Raw genomic sequence first — 13,647 nt, forward strand, 5'->3', positions numbered from 1 at the left:
GGGCGGAGCCAACCGCCTGGCCCACCCCCTGGTGTGCATCATCAACCTCTGGAGGAAGGCAACAAGGATTTGTGGTTAGCTGTGATGTGCCTACCTGGAGTGTGGGGTGTGGTGGTGTTGTGACCTGTGTCCCCTGGCTTGCCCAGGGCGACACACAGAGCGTCGCAGGTCCTTACGCCGTTGAGAAGCAAGCGATATCGCTGGATGTGGTGAGTGTGTGGATGCGATCTGTAGTGTGATTCTGCATTCTCGTGTGTATGTGATCTCATGTGTGTGTTCCGCCTCAGGACCTTGATGCGCTCCTCTGCTCCAGGTCAGTGTCTGAGTATGGTCTCTGTCTTCTATCTTTCTTCTGTCTTTTGGAGGGTGTCCACTGTCTATAATGAAATATCCTTAAGTATCTTTAACTTTTTGATCGCTGCACGGACACTTCAATATTGAACCGTGGCTATGTCTTATTTTCGGGGGAGGGCTTATGACTCGCCCACCCCAGGGCTATGGGACACCCGGTGCCGGGCCGGACTAGTCCGGTGGTAGTCAGTGGTGGCTGGGCCCGGCTCCGTGGCCCTGGTGGGTGTCAGTTGAATATGTGGCTTGCTTGTTAATGGTTGTGTTCGTGACGCCACCTGTGGCATGCGGCTATTAAGCCGCCGCTGCTGTGTGAGGCCTCCGGGGTGATGATATAGCAGCAATGGTGGTACTGCTCCCCACAGGTGGAGCGGAGCCCCGGGGACACTGTTAGTGCTTGTGAAAGTCTATGGTGCTGTGTGACTAACACGGTGCAGGGCCGACAGGCGAGGAAAGAACCAGGCACAAACAACAGTCTCTTTACCTTTTCCTCTTTTACTCTGGGAACAGTCCAGTCCTGGGAGACCGTTACAGGTGGTGATGGGGATCCGGTCGGCCTGGAAGTACTTGGGGTGATCTTTCTGGCCAGCTGAGTATGAGGCCTACTCCTGTGCTTTTCTTTGTTATGATAGGACCCTGCTTCTCTGAATCCAGCAATGGCCCTCTTCGCTGCTGGGACCAATGGCACGTCCCTTCCCTCTGTAGGTGGCTGCGCAGGCCCACTCTCTGGTGCTTCTCCGCTGGGGTCCACACCGGGCCCTGATGCTGCAGCTGTACCTTGGATGTGTCTGGGCCAGGGGCTTGCAGCTCCCCTGCCCTTCGGATTCGGCTACCAGGGACGGATTTTATACCCTGGCAACCACAGACTCCGATGTCCGAGTCTCTCTGCTGCCTCTCAGCTACTCCTGCTTCTCTGGGCCAAACTGCTCCAGCTCTAGGCCCCAGATTCACAGGACAGCTCACTCTGTGTCTGTTCACTTCTGCTGCTCCCTACAGACTAACTAACTCCTCCCCCAGGTCAGGCTTAAGGAAGCTCCCTGAAACTTCAGGTTCAGAGCTCCCCCTACTGGCCTGAGGGAGAAACTGCGGTGGATGTTAACTTACTGGCCAGTAGATTTCCCCATTACCTCCAGGCTCAGCATTAACCCTCAGGAGGGCAATGCCGTTGTGGCGACCAGGTCCTAGGGCGCCACACTCCCCCTTAGTTAAATTCAGTACTCCCGGACTGTAGAAACAAAACATAACATGTCATACATTTCATCCCAATATGGGAGGCACATTCTCTTTAACGTTACAATCTTAAACATTTCTATAAGAGTCCAGTGTGGCTCCCTGCCGGGTGTCCATTACACTGCTCCATGGGGGACCCGCCGCGATCAAACCCCCAACGTAGGCTCTGGGCGTGCGTCAGAGCATTGATGACCCCACTCTATGCACGCCGGACGGGTTTTTCTTCAGGGGTGTTTGAGCACACTGGTGCTAACTATGAACAATTTAGGTGTTGGCCACCCATAGTCCAGTGGCCCAATTGTCCATTTTCGCAATCAAAGAAAAAGAAAACATTTTGTACACAACATGACAGACATTTTGCATAACTATTTACACTCTAATAAGTACTCTTTACTTTATACAGTAGACTCCCTATACCTTAGAGGGGGTTGTCCCCGAGTGCTGCGCTGGGACCTACGTAGCTCTGGTGTTTGCCCCTGACTACGTGGTGCGTCTTCTATCTCAGCACTACAGGTGGGCCTAACCCCAATAGGTAAGCGTGATGGTTGCCTTTGTGGTCTAGGAGTCGCCAAGGGTATGACAGGTTCACCACTGACAGGGGGTTGATCCTCCTGTTCCACTGCTGGCGTGTCATCTCGTGCTGGAGCGGACGATTCTTTAGGTGGATCCGGAACCTTTTCTGTTTCTGGCTCGACCAACTGCGGAAACGCCAAAACTGGTACCACTATGGCATTGTTGATTCGGGTCCAAGTTTTGGGGAACTTCCCAAGGATGGTTTGAATCATCTCCCCTTCTTTCTCTTGACTTTGGGGACTTCCTTGTACTCCTTCCATTTCTCTTTGGATTCGGCACCGTTCAGGGCACGCTTTCAGGCGGTCTCGGGAAATTGCTTGACAGGTCTTGCCTTCATCTTTGCTTATGAGGCATACCTTACTATTGTCAAAGTTGGAGGGGATAATGGTGTAGGGCTCGTTTTCCCACTGATCATCCAACTTATGCGTCTTCCGCTTCTTCTTGAGGACTTGTTCTCCAGGTGCTAAGGGAGTTGCTGGGGCTGTTTGATTGTAATGCTGTTCTTGTCTCGTTCTTGCTTGAGACAGGCTCCTTTCCACGCACTCCTGGACCTTACGGTACCGCTGCTGCCGTTCTGCATCCCAATCCTCTATTTCTTGAACCGCCTCAGGCGACACAGTCCCCATCTCAAAGTCTACAGGCAACTTGCCTGGTCTGGCTCGCATCAGGTAAGCGGGGCTGCAGTTGGTCGAATTCACTGGGATGTGGTTGTACAAGTCTACCAGATCTGGCAACTTTTCTGGCCATTGGTTCCTCTCTTCCAGCGGTAGGGTCTTCAGCATATCAATAACCACATGGTTCATTTTCTCGCACAGTCCATTGGTCTGGGGGTGGTACGGTGTGGTTCGAATTTTCTTACAACCGTACATGTTACAGAACTCTTGGAACACTTCAGCCTCGAATGCAGGACCCTGATCCGTCAGTACCCTTTCCGGATAGCCGTGCGGTCGACAAAAGGATGCCTGGAACGCTCTAGCTGCCGTCCTGGCTGTCTGGTCCTTCACAGGCACTACTACCAGGAAACGAGAGTAATGGTCCACAATGGTGAGGGCGTACACATAGCCTGACCGGCTTGGTGTTAACTTCACGTGGTCCAGGGCCACCAACTCCAGGGGCTGCTTCGTGACAATTGGCTGTAGGGGAGACCTTTGGCTGGCATCATCCTTCCGCCTCAAGTTACACGGGCCACAGTCTCGGCACCATTTCTCGATCATCTTTCTCATGTGCACCCAGTAGAACCGATCACGGAGTAAGGCCTCCAACTTCTTCCACCCGAAGTGCCCTGCGTTATCATGATACGCTGCTAGGACCATTGGAGCATCCCTCTGCGGAACCACTATCTGCCAGACAAGTTCATTTGTTCGATAGTTGACATATCTCTTGCAGAGCTTGCCCTGGTAGGTGAACAGTCGTCCCCTCTCCTTCCACAGCTGCTGGGCTTCCTCTGGAGCGTCTGGGCCAAGATGGGTCTCAGCTTGCGCTAGCTTCTCTTTGACCAATCGCACGGCCGGGTCACCATTCTGTGTTTCTTCCCAATTATGGTGGAGTAATGGATTGACCGAGACCTCGTGCTGGTTTAAGCGCTTCACTCCCACAGCATGCTCACACTGTGAAACACCCTGGTGATGGAAAGCCGGTAACTCTATCTCTTCGAGTTCATCCAGGTCTTCTCCAGACTCGGGTAAGTGAGGCATTCTGGACAGCGCATCAGCATTGTTATTCTTCTTGCCAGCCCGATACTTGATGGTAAAGTCAAAGTTAGACAGCCGGGCCATCCATCGCTGTTCCATCGCACCTAACTTGGCTGTTGCCAGGTGTGTCAACGGATTGTTGTCCGTGAAGATGGTAAACTTGGCCGATGCCAGATAGTGCTTGAAGCGTTCAGTCACTGCCCACACAATAGCGAGGAACTCCAGCTTGAAGGAACTGTAGTTTTCTGGATTCCTTTCCGTGGGCCGAAGCTTCCTACTGGCGTACGCTATTACCCTCTCTCTGCCTCCCTGTACCTGGGACAGAACTGCTCCCAGTCCCACGTTGCTGGCGTCTGTGTACAGTATAAACGGTTGGCTGTAGTCAGGGTAGGCCAGAATTTCTTCTCCCGTGAGAGCCCCTTTCAGCCGGACAAAGGATGTTTCCAGTTGGCTGCTCCATTCAAATGGAGGGCTCTGCTTCTTAGCCTGCTTCGGCTGGCCCACCAGGAGATCTTGAAGGGGCGCTGCTATCTTGGTGAACCCATCAATGAACCTTCGGTAGTAGCCCACCAGTCCAAGGAACTGCCGCACCTCCTTCACCGTGGTGGGTCTTGGCCAGTCCTTGATTACCGTGACTTTCTCCGGATCAGGTGCCACGCCTTCTGCGCTGACCACATGACCCAGGTACTGTACCTTTGGCTTCAAGAGGTGACATTTGGACGGCTTGATCTTCAGGCCATATTTCGACAAGGACTCAAACACTTCTGCTAAGTGCTTCAGGTGGTCCTCATAAGTCTTGGAGTAGACTATTACGTCATCCAGGTACAGCAGCACGGTTTCAAAGTTGTGGTGGCCCAAGCAGCACTCCATCAACCTTTGGAATGTCCCTGGGGCGTTGCAGAGCCCGAATGGCATACAATTGAACTCACAGAGACCCATTGGTGTCGTGAATGCAGTCTTCTCCTTGTCCGCCTCTGCCACGGGAACCTGCCAATACCCACTGGTGAGATCCAAGGTGGAGAAATAGTTAGCTGACTTTAAGGCTGTTAGTGACTCCTCTATTCTGGGTAGTGGATAGGCATCTTTATGTGTAATGCGGTTAATTTGCCTGTAATCTACACACATTCTCATTGTACCATCTTTTTTCTTTACGAGCACTAGTGGAGCTGCCCAGGGGCTACAACTATCTCTGATAACCCCAGCCTCCTTCATTTCCCGTAACATTTCCTTGGCACACTGATACTGTGCGGGGGGTACAGGGCGGTATCTTTCTTTAATGGGATGATGATCACCCGTGGGGATTTGATGTTGAACCCCTTTCACCTGCCCAAAATCTAGGGGGTGTTTGCTGAAGACCCGCTCGTACTCCTGTACCACCCGGTAAACCCCATGCTTTTGGTGCGAGGGGGTGGAGTCGGTGCCTACATGTAATTTTTGGCACCAGTCTTCCGGCTGCCCCTTGGAGCCATTGTCTTCCGCCTGGTCGGACGGGATCAAGGGTTCCACTGCTTTAATGGTATTGTTGCTGACAGTGTACAATTTTGCCACAGTGGCATACCGGGGCAATTTGGCCTCCTCCTCCCCACAATTCAGGACACGGACGGGCACTCTCCCCTTGCGGACGTCCGCTACCCCTCTGGCTATCAGGACTCCAGGCCTACTGTCTGAATACATTGGTTCTACCAAGGCATGGTAATCCTGACCCTTGAGGCCTATTGCTGCCCGACACCATATCAACATTTCACTTCTTGGGGGTATTACAATGGGGAGGGGGTCACTTACCCTCACACTGCCAATTTCTCCTCCGGCCAGCTCTACCTGCTGCCTCCTCATCAGGGCTCTGATCTCCCTCTGTAGGACACGCTGCTGCCCGGAGCTGGCAGTTTCAGACGCCTGTTGTAACAAAATTATCACTTCGGCAATACAATTTTCTATCACATTTGTACCAAGAGTTAGCAGTGGGTCAGATTCTTTGCGATCAATATCTACAATTATCATCCCCTGACATGGCAATTCTACCCGCCCCACTTTAATGGTTACTTCTTTGTACCCAATCTGAGGTAAGGGCTGACCATTACTGGCCACAATTGTTAAATCATCATCTGGGCCATGGTCAATGTCTGAATCGGCCCAATATCTTTTGTACAGTTTGTGGGGGATGGTTGTTACCTGGGACCCCGTATCCAGGAGGGCATTCAAAGGGATCCCATCCAGCACAATAGGAAGGACCGGTCGTCCTCCCACATACTTGCTGCGGCTGGGGGTTGAGCCGGGCTTCCTTACACCTGGGGGTCGGCTCCTGGCCCCAGGCTCGGCCCATTTAAAGGACAGCGTCGTGCAATGTGGCCCGCCTGGTTGCAGTTGCGGCAGATCGGTTGTCCTGTTGAATCATACCGGTCTGTGTCTCTGCCTCGGGTCGGCGGAATCCTTCTCTGTCGCATCCATGGGACGTCCTCTGGGCTGGAGGCCAACTCGATTTTCGCAGGCGAGGGGGTCATTTGTAGAGACTGCACGGTCTTGGCAAGGGCAGCCACAGTCTTGGTCAGCTCCTGGACCTGTTGTCTGAGCTCCGCAGTGGGATCCTTATCCAGGGACTGCGCCTCAGCCCCTGCAGTGGCTCGTGTTGCAGGCACCACCCCGGGGTACGTGATAGCAGGAGGCCGGAGGGGTACTGGGTCACTCGGTGTAGATTCTCTCAGTACCCTGATGGCCTGGTCCTTAAACTTGGCAAAGTCCAGAGCAGGGTTCTGCAGGACCAGGATACGCAGCTGGGTCCTGTGGGCATCTGACAGGAGCCCCTCTATGAACTGCTCAGTTAGGAGTTTGTCTTCTTCACGTACACCCTCTGGGTCCACCTGTTTAACTGCTTTCAGGGCCTCTTGCAGGTTTAGGGCATAGTCCCTTATGCTGTCTGTGGCCCGCTGCTTGCACCCAAAGAATCTCATCTTTATCTCTGCTGCGGTGCGAGTGTCAAACGTACTCTTTAGCTTGGCCAGTATCTGGGCTGCTGTCCCTTTATCTGTATCAGGCCATGACTTTGCTTCACGCTGGGCTGCGCCGGCTAGCTGTCCCATTAATATGCCCACCTTCTGGCTCTCAGTCAGCGGATACACCCGGAATAAGCTGTGCAGGCTTTCTCTGAAGTCACTCAAGGTATGGGACTCCCCGGAGTATTGCGGCAGCCATTCTGCTCCCGGTATGTATGGCATGGTGATCGGCATTACCGGCGCTACAGTGGGGGCCGGGGCGACGGCGACTGGGATTGCTTCTGCTGGTGCTGCGGCGTCTCGGGCTATGGCAGCCACCTGCCCTCCCTCTGAGTCGGACATCTTCCTCCCCCTTAGTGAACCTTACCAGGCTCCGTTCACTTTTCAAATTTTCTTCCGGGTCGCGCGGGGTTAACAGCGCTCTGCTCTGATGGCGCGCTCCCTTCGCGCTCTTTGTCAGGCACGCCCCCCTTCTTCCTGCGCTCAGCGAGGCTAATGGCGGCGGTGGTCTGCAGCCAGTACACAGTCTTTTAAGCACAATTCCAGCAGGCGCACAGTACCCGGTGGGACCGGGCACGAAATCCTGTTCGTGACGCCAAAATTGACTCGCCCACCCCAGGGCTATGGGACACCCGGTGCCGGGCCGGACTAGTCCGGTGGTAGTCAGTGGTGGCTGGGCCCGGCTCCGTGGCCCTGGTGGGTGTCAGTTGAATATGTGGCTTGCTTGTTAATGGTTGTGTTCGTGACGCCACCTGTGGCATGCGGCTATTAAGCCGCCGCTGCTGTGTGAGGCCTCCGGGGTGATGATATAGCAGCAATGGTGGTACTGCTCCCCACAGGTGGAGCGGAGCCCCGGGGACACTGTTAGTGCTTGTGAAAGTCTATGGTGCTGTGTGACTAACACGGTGCAGGGCCGACAGGCGAGGAAAGAACCAGGCACAAACAACAGTCTCTTTACCTTTTCCTCTTTTACTCTGGGAACAGTCCAGTCCTGGGAGACCGTTACAGGTGGTGATGGGGATCCGGTCGGCCTGGAAGTACTTGGGGTGATCTTTCTGGCCAGCTGAGTATGAGGCCTACTCCTGTGCTTTTCTTTGTTATGATAGGACCCTGCTTCTCTGAATCCAGCAATGGCCCTCTTCGCTGCTGGGACCAATGGCACGTCCCTTCCCTCTGTAGGTGGCTGCGCAGGCCCACTCTCTGGTGCTTCTCCGCTGGGGTCCACACCGGGCCCTGATGCTGCAGCTGTACCTTGGATGTGTCTGGGCCAGGGGCTTGCAGCTCCCCTGCCCTTCGGATTCGGCTACCAGGGACGGATTTTATACCCTGGCAACCACAGACTCCGATGTCCGAGTCTCTCTGCTGCCTCTCAGCTACTCCTGCTTCTCTGGGCCAAACTGCTCCAGCTCTAGGCCCCAGATTCACAGGACAGCTCACTCTGTGTCTGTTCACTTCTGCTGCTCCCTACAGACTAACTAACTCCTCCCCCAGGTCAGGCTTAAGGAAGCTCCCTGAAACTTCAGGTTCAGAGCTCCCCCTACTGGCCTGAGGGAGAAACTGCGGTGGATGTTAACTTACTGGCCAGTAGATTTCCCCATTACCTCCAGGCTCAGCATTAACCCTCAGGAGGGCAATGCCGTTGTGGCGACCAGGTCCTAGGGCGCCACACTTATATTTAAGCTTGCCTGAAAACTCCTCCTAGGTCTTATTTTTGGGGAATCATGGTAGCGGCTACTTGGGACTCTATAATCATAGAATGACTGTTCAAACCAAGTGCAGGTGTGGCGCCCCTGACCTGGTCAGGCACTACTGAGTACTGCACCCATGCTGGGGGCAGTACAATACAGGTAATCCAGAAGGCTGACCGAGGTGTGACTACACAGACGCATAGTAATCAGGTCTCACACATGTATGTCGTGGGCGGAGGAGGGGACGCTGCGCTCACCCACTGCTCGGGTCTGGCTGCTGCTGCTCGCTCGGTGGCTCGAGCGGTGGGCCGGATCCCGGGGACTCGAGCGGCGCTCCTCGCCCGTGAGTGAAAGGGGGTGGTTTGGTTTAGGGATATTGTCCGTGACGCCACCCACGGTTGTGGTGAGGTTGTGACACCACCGCTGCTCTGGACGGGGATCCCGGGAGCGATGACAGGGAGCAGCTTGGATGCTGGTTCTCCCCTCCGTGGGTAGGGGGGTTGGTCATCCCGGGGCCCAGTGAGGGTTAGGGACGGCAGGAGGGTTACGGGGCCTGGTGAGGTGCAGGGTCGCGGGGGCAGCGCTGTGCCGCACGGCACGGTGGTACTCACTCAGCCAGTAATTCACACGGAGTCTCTGGTCAAACAAACGGCTGGACGGACGGGTCCCACAGACGGCTGCGGTTGTTCTCCTCCCGGTAGGTTGATGGTGACTGCCTTTCCCTGCACCTGTGTTATGTTACGGTTCCAATGGCTTCCCACCGGTATCCCGCTCCCCAGCTTGGATGGATGCTGAGGGAGCCCCTTTTGCCCGCAGGCTCTGGCCCTGGGAACTGTAGCCTTGGCGGTGACTGTGTTTCCCTTCACTGTGTGAGCTGTTGCCTTCAATCGGGTCTTGACTGCTGGGAAACCCCGGAAGTTCCCTTCGCTAACGGATTTGACCAGTTTTACGGCGACGCCTAGCCTGGACGGGGTCCATAAGCCCTGCCGGATGGTGCTGGCTTCTCTTCACTCCCCGTCCCCGGTCCGTACGGTTCACTCCAATCAGCCTCTTTTGCAGATGGTCACCACCGTCTGCCAACCTTGCTGTATGTGCCCGGGCCACACACCCGGACACAGTCAGGCTGCTCCTCTACCACTTCACTTCTCTAACTCCTCAACTCAACTGCCCTCCTTTTCCCGCCTCCAGGACTGTGAACTCCTCGGTGGGCGGAACCAACCGCCTGGCCCACCCCCTGGTGTGGATATCAGCCCCTGGAGGAAGGCAACAAGGATTTTGTGTTTGACTTCGGTGTGCCTAACCGGGGTGTGGGGTGTGTTGGTGTAGTTCTGTGACGACCTGGCTTGTCCAGGGCGCCACATGTACCTTTTGGGAGGATTCCTGAGAGCTTCCAGGAGGGGGCGTGCCTCCATGTCCACTCAAGGGGTGTGGTGGAGAGCCTGGTTGCTAGGTGGCGTAGGCAGGCACAAGGGGGAAAGAAGAAGAAGGAGGAGGAGAGTCTGGAGCAGGGAGTTGAAGAGAGAGGAGTGTGGAAGTGGAGCTCAGACAGTAGCAGAAGTGCAGAACCCACGAGTGAGCCAGTTTAGTGTGCAGCTCAGGGAGAGCAGACGTAAGGAGCAGACCCTGGAGCTGTTGCAATCTAGCAGCGTCCGCGCAGTGACTACTGACTGGGTAGAGCGGTCACCTAGTAGTGCCACCCGACATCCACCCAAGGCTAAAGAGAGAGCAGTGGAGTGGAGAGTAAGAGGACTGCCAGGGAGGTACCAGGCCCGCAGGGGTAACAGGTCCCAGTGCAGAGATAGATCCAGCTTTCTTCTGCCAAACCTGCCTGAGGGGGCACTTCAAACCCCCAAGACAACACCACAGAGTCTGCAGCAACGTAGCAAAGTGAGGGCCCATAGTTCACAGGAGGCAAGCAGCCGGAATGACCTGGTCCAGGCAACAAGCAAACTGGCCGAAACGAGGGGAGCAGCAACTTCCCTGGGTGACCCCCATAGGGACTGCAAGTTGGGGTCATCACAAACAGAAGGGCTAAGGAAGGCGAGTCAGTAGCCACCCTCACAAGTCAACCTGAAGGACGCCTGGTTCCAGCCTGGTTCATCCCAACTGCGCCCGGGTTACTCACCCTGCCATCAACAGTGAGTAAAACCCCTGAAAGACATTCTGCTTGTGTTTGAGTTATTCTGCGCCTTGTGGTTCCACACACCTACACAGGGCCCTGGGGCTTGCCTCACTCTCGGGAGGCCATTACATCTGACTGCACCCACCATCAGCCCCAGGCACCCTTTAACTTGCAGTGGCGGTCCCCACTGACCGCAATACCGAGAGTGGCGTCACGACAATCCTAAAAGAAGACATCTTACCTGTGACCAGAACCGTCCCACCACGTGGAGTACCTGAAGTTAATGCACCGCTACACCGCACCTGTGGGGCTTCACACAGGCGTTCAGTGCTTCATGGCGCGGCCAATGACTTCTATACACCTTCACAACTGCTTGTTTTCCATCTAGCTCTGCCCTTCTCTGCCTCTATGAAGCTAGAGCTGTCAATCAAAAAAGAGGGGGGAGAGTGAAGAATGTAGGAAAGCAAGCAGGTGAGAAGGTGAATTTAAATGATTGGGCCCGCCATGATGCACCAAGAACTTGTACTTTGTTTGAACAGTCATTCTGTGCTGACACATTATATTAGTATCCCACTGACCCCGGCCAGTATTTACATACACCTTCCAGGATCTTGAAGAGAACCTGTCACCACCTGCAGTCTCTCTCCACACACTCACTAATGAGAGTCCACCCACCTCTCCATGAGGTTTCTTCATGGAAGCCTGGCAGCTTCTGCACACTGAGGGTATGTGCGCACGTGTGCGTATTGCATGCAGTTACGCTGCGTTCTGCACCGCAGCGTAACTGCATGCGTCCTGCGTCCCCTGCACAGTCAATGGAGATTGTGCAGGAGCCGTGCGCACGTGGCATATTAGAACGCAGCGATTCGGCTGCTGCCCGAATCGCTGCGTTCTAAGAAGTGACATGTCACTTCTTCCGTGCGGTTTGCATGCTGTCTATAGGGAGAGGCAGCATGAAGAGCGCACGTTCTCTGCCGGCACCATGCGCTTCAGAACGGAGCTTTTCAGCTGCGCTCTGAAGCGCACCTTTTAGGTGCGGTGCAGAGCGCACACGTGCGCACATAGCCTGACTCCTGTCAACCTCACACACACTGCCCTGTGCTAAAAAACAGACTCCATTAAGGCTGCTTTCACACATCAGTTTTTTTTGCATCAGGCACAATCCGGCTAAAAAACCTATGCAACGGATGCGGCAAAAAAAACCCGGATCCGTTGCATACGTTTCTCCATGCGGCCCGACCGTTTTTTGTTGTTTTTTTTTTTTTTGACGGATGCGGTTTGATACTTAGCATGCACAGTTCAAAAAAACGCGTCCGGCTGCGGTTTTTGCCGCAGGACCCCGCATCCGGCGTCCATAGGCTTGCATTGTAAATCGCGCTGGATCTGGCGTGGTGCGTTTTTTTTGCTGCAGATAAACGGTGCATGCAACTTTCCGGCCGCCGCATCGGCTAAATATGCCGCATCCAGCAAAAAACGGATGCAACGCAAGGCCATGCGGCACAATCCGGTGCTAATGCAAGTCTATGAGGAAAAAACGCATCCGGCGGCTATTTACAGGGGAGTTAGGTAGTTTGTGACGAGACATGCAGCGGAGGAGAGGGAGAAAGTACTCCCCCTCGCCCCCATATTCTCCTCAGCTGTGATCTGATTGCAAGATCAGATCAGTCACGTGATCCTAGGCGCTCACTCGCAGCAGAGGGTCATAGCATATCGCTTCCAGTGCTCTCTTATCAGAAGCTATGAGCAAGTGGAACCGAGGCCTAAGTCAAGAAATACCAGTCTGAACCTAATGTAAATTGGAAAGTACAAGGACCCGAACAATATGAGCTAGAGAGACCAAGTGCTTACTAAACAAAACGGCGCCTTATATGTAATGGTGGGTATGAATGAAGAGTGTTAGATGTGATGTGAAGGGGACTACTAGTCCAATGCTCTAAAAGAGCTAATGTACTCAATGTAAGAAAAATAATGCTGGCTATGATAATGTTCGAATGGGCAGTGCATTACAACTTGCTGAATATACAGTAAGGCACGGTCACAGACTGGTCAGGGTGCCCATGCTGACACCTATTCAATAATGAAAGAGGCTACAAATGTACAAACTGGCCCATGAAGCAATAGAAGAAGGTGGCCTGGCCTGATGAATCACATTTTCTTTGACATCGTGTTGATGACTGAATATCTGGGGCGTAAGGGATGGCGCCAGAATTCACTATGGGAAGAGCGCTTGCCAGCCGTGGCAGAGTGATGCTCTGGGCAATATGAGGGTCTACTGTGACATGTAACCCTACCACCACATTGTTACAGAATAAGCACTTCGTCAATTACCAGCGGCTGTTCTCTGCCATACTGAAAACACTTCTCTGGAATGTCCGAGTTCAAGGTGTCGATTTGACTCCTCCATTTCTCAGACCTCAACCTGATTGAACATGAAATTGTGTAGAATAAATAAAGCTGATCCATGAAGACCCCCAACTTACACCTTTCAGGATTGAGTTTTTCCCCATAGATGAAAAATGAAGAGATAAATTTCCCCATTTTCGCCATAGATGGATATCGTAAGATTGTGCTTTGGACATAGAGTTTTCAGCTCTCATTTTATTACTTTTATAATCCTGGGCGCCTATGGTCTGCATTTGCCACTATATGCCTATACATTGGCATCGTTTGGAGGTTTATATTGGGAAATCCTCCTGAGATATTTTTCTGACACATGTTGGAAATTCAGTATGAATACATGGTTACTGTTCATTGTTTTCCTCTCTGCAGTGATAATGAGATGGATTGCATTATAGCAACACACAAAGCCTTTACAGTAAACTTTGATCAAAGCGCTTTGCTCAATCTGCCACTATATAGACACATCTCTACATTATACACTATATTATGTTGCATACATTGCAAAGGACACACCGAGACTGATGTATGTGTGCCGCCCCAGCAGCGGATCAAACCGCTCGGATCCGGGGGTAGTGTCCATTCGTGGCTCGAGGGTCTCCGGACCCCGG

The sequence above is a fragment of the Anomaloglossus baeobatrachus genome, chromosome 4, assembly GCF_048569485.1.
Source record: "Anomaloglossus baeobatrachus isolate aAnoBae1 chromosome 4, aAnoBae1.hap1, whole genome shotgun sequence".
In the NCBI taxonomy this organism is placed as follows: Eukaryota; Metazoa; Chordata; class Amphibia; order Anura; family Aromobatidae; genus Anomaloglossus; species Anomaloglossus baeobatrachus.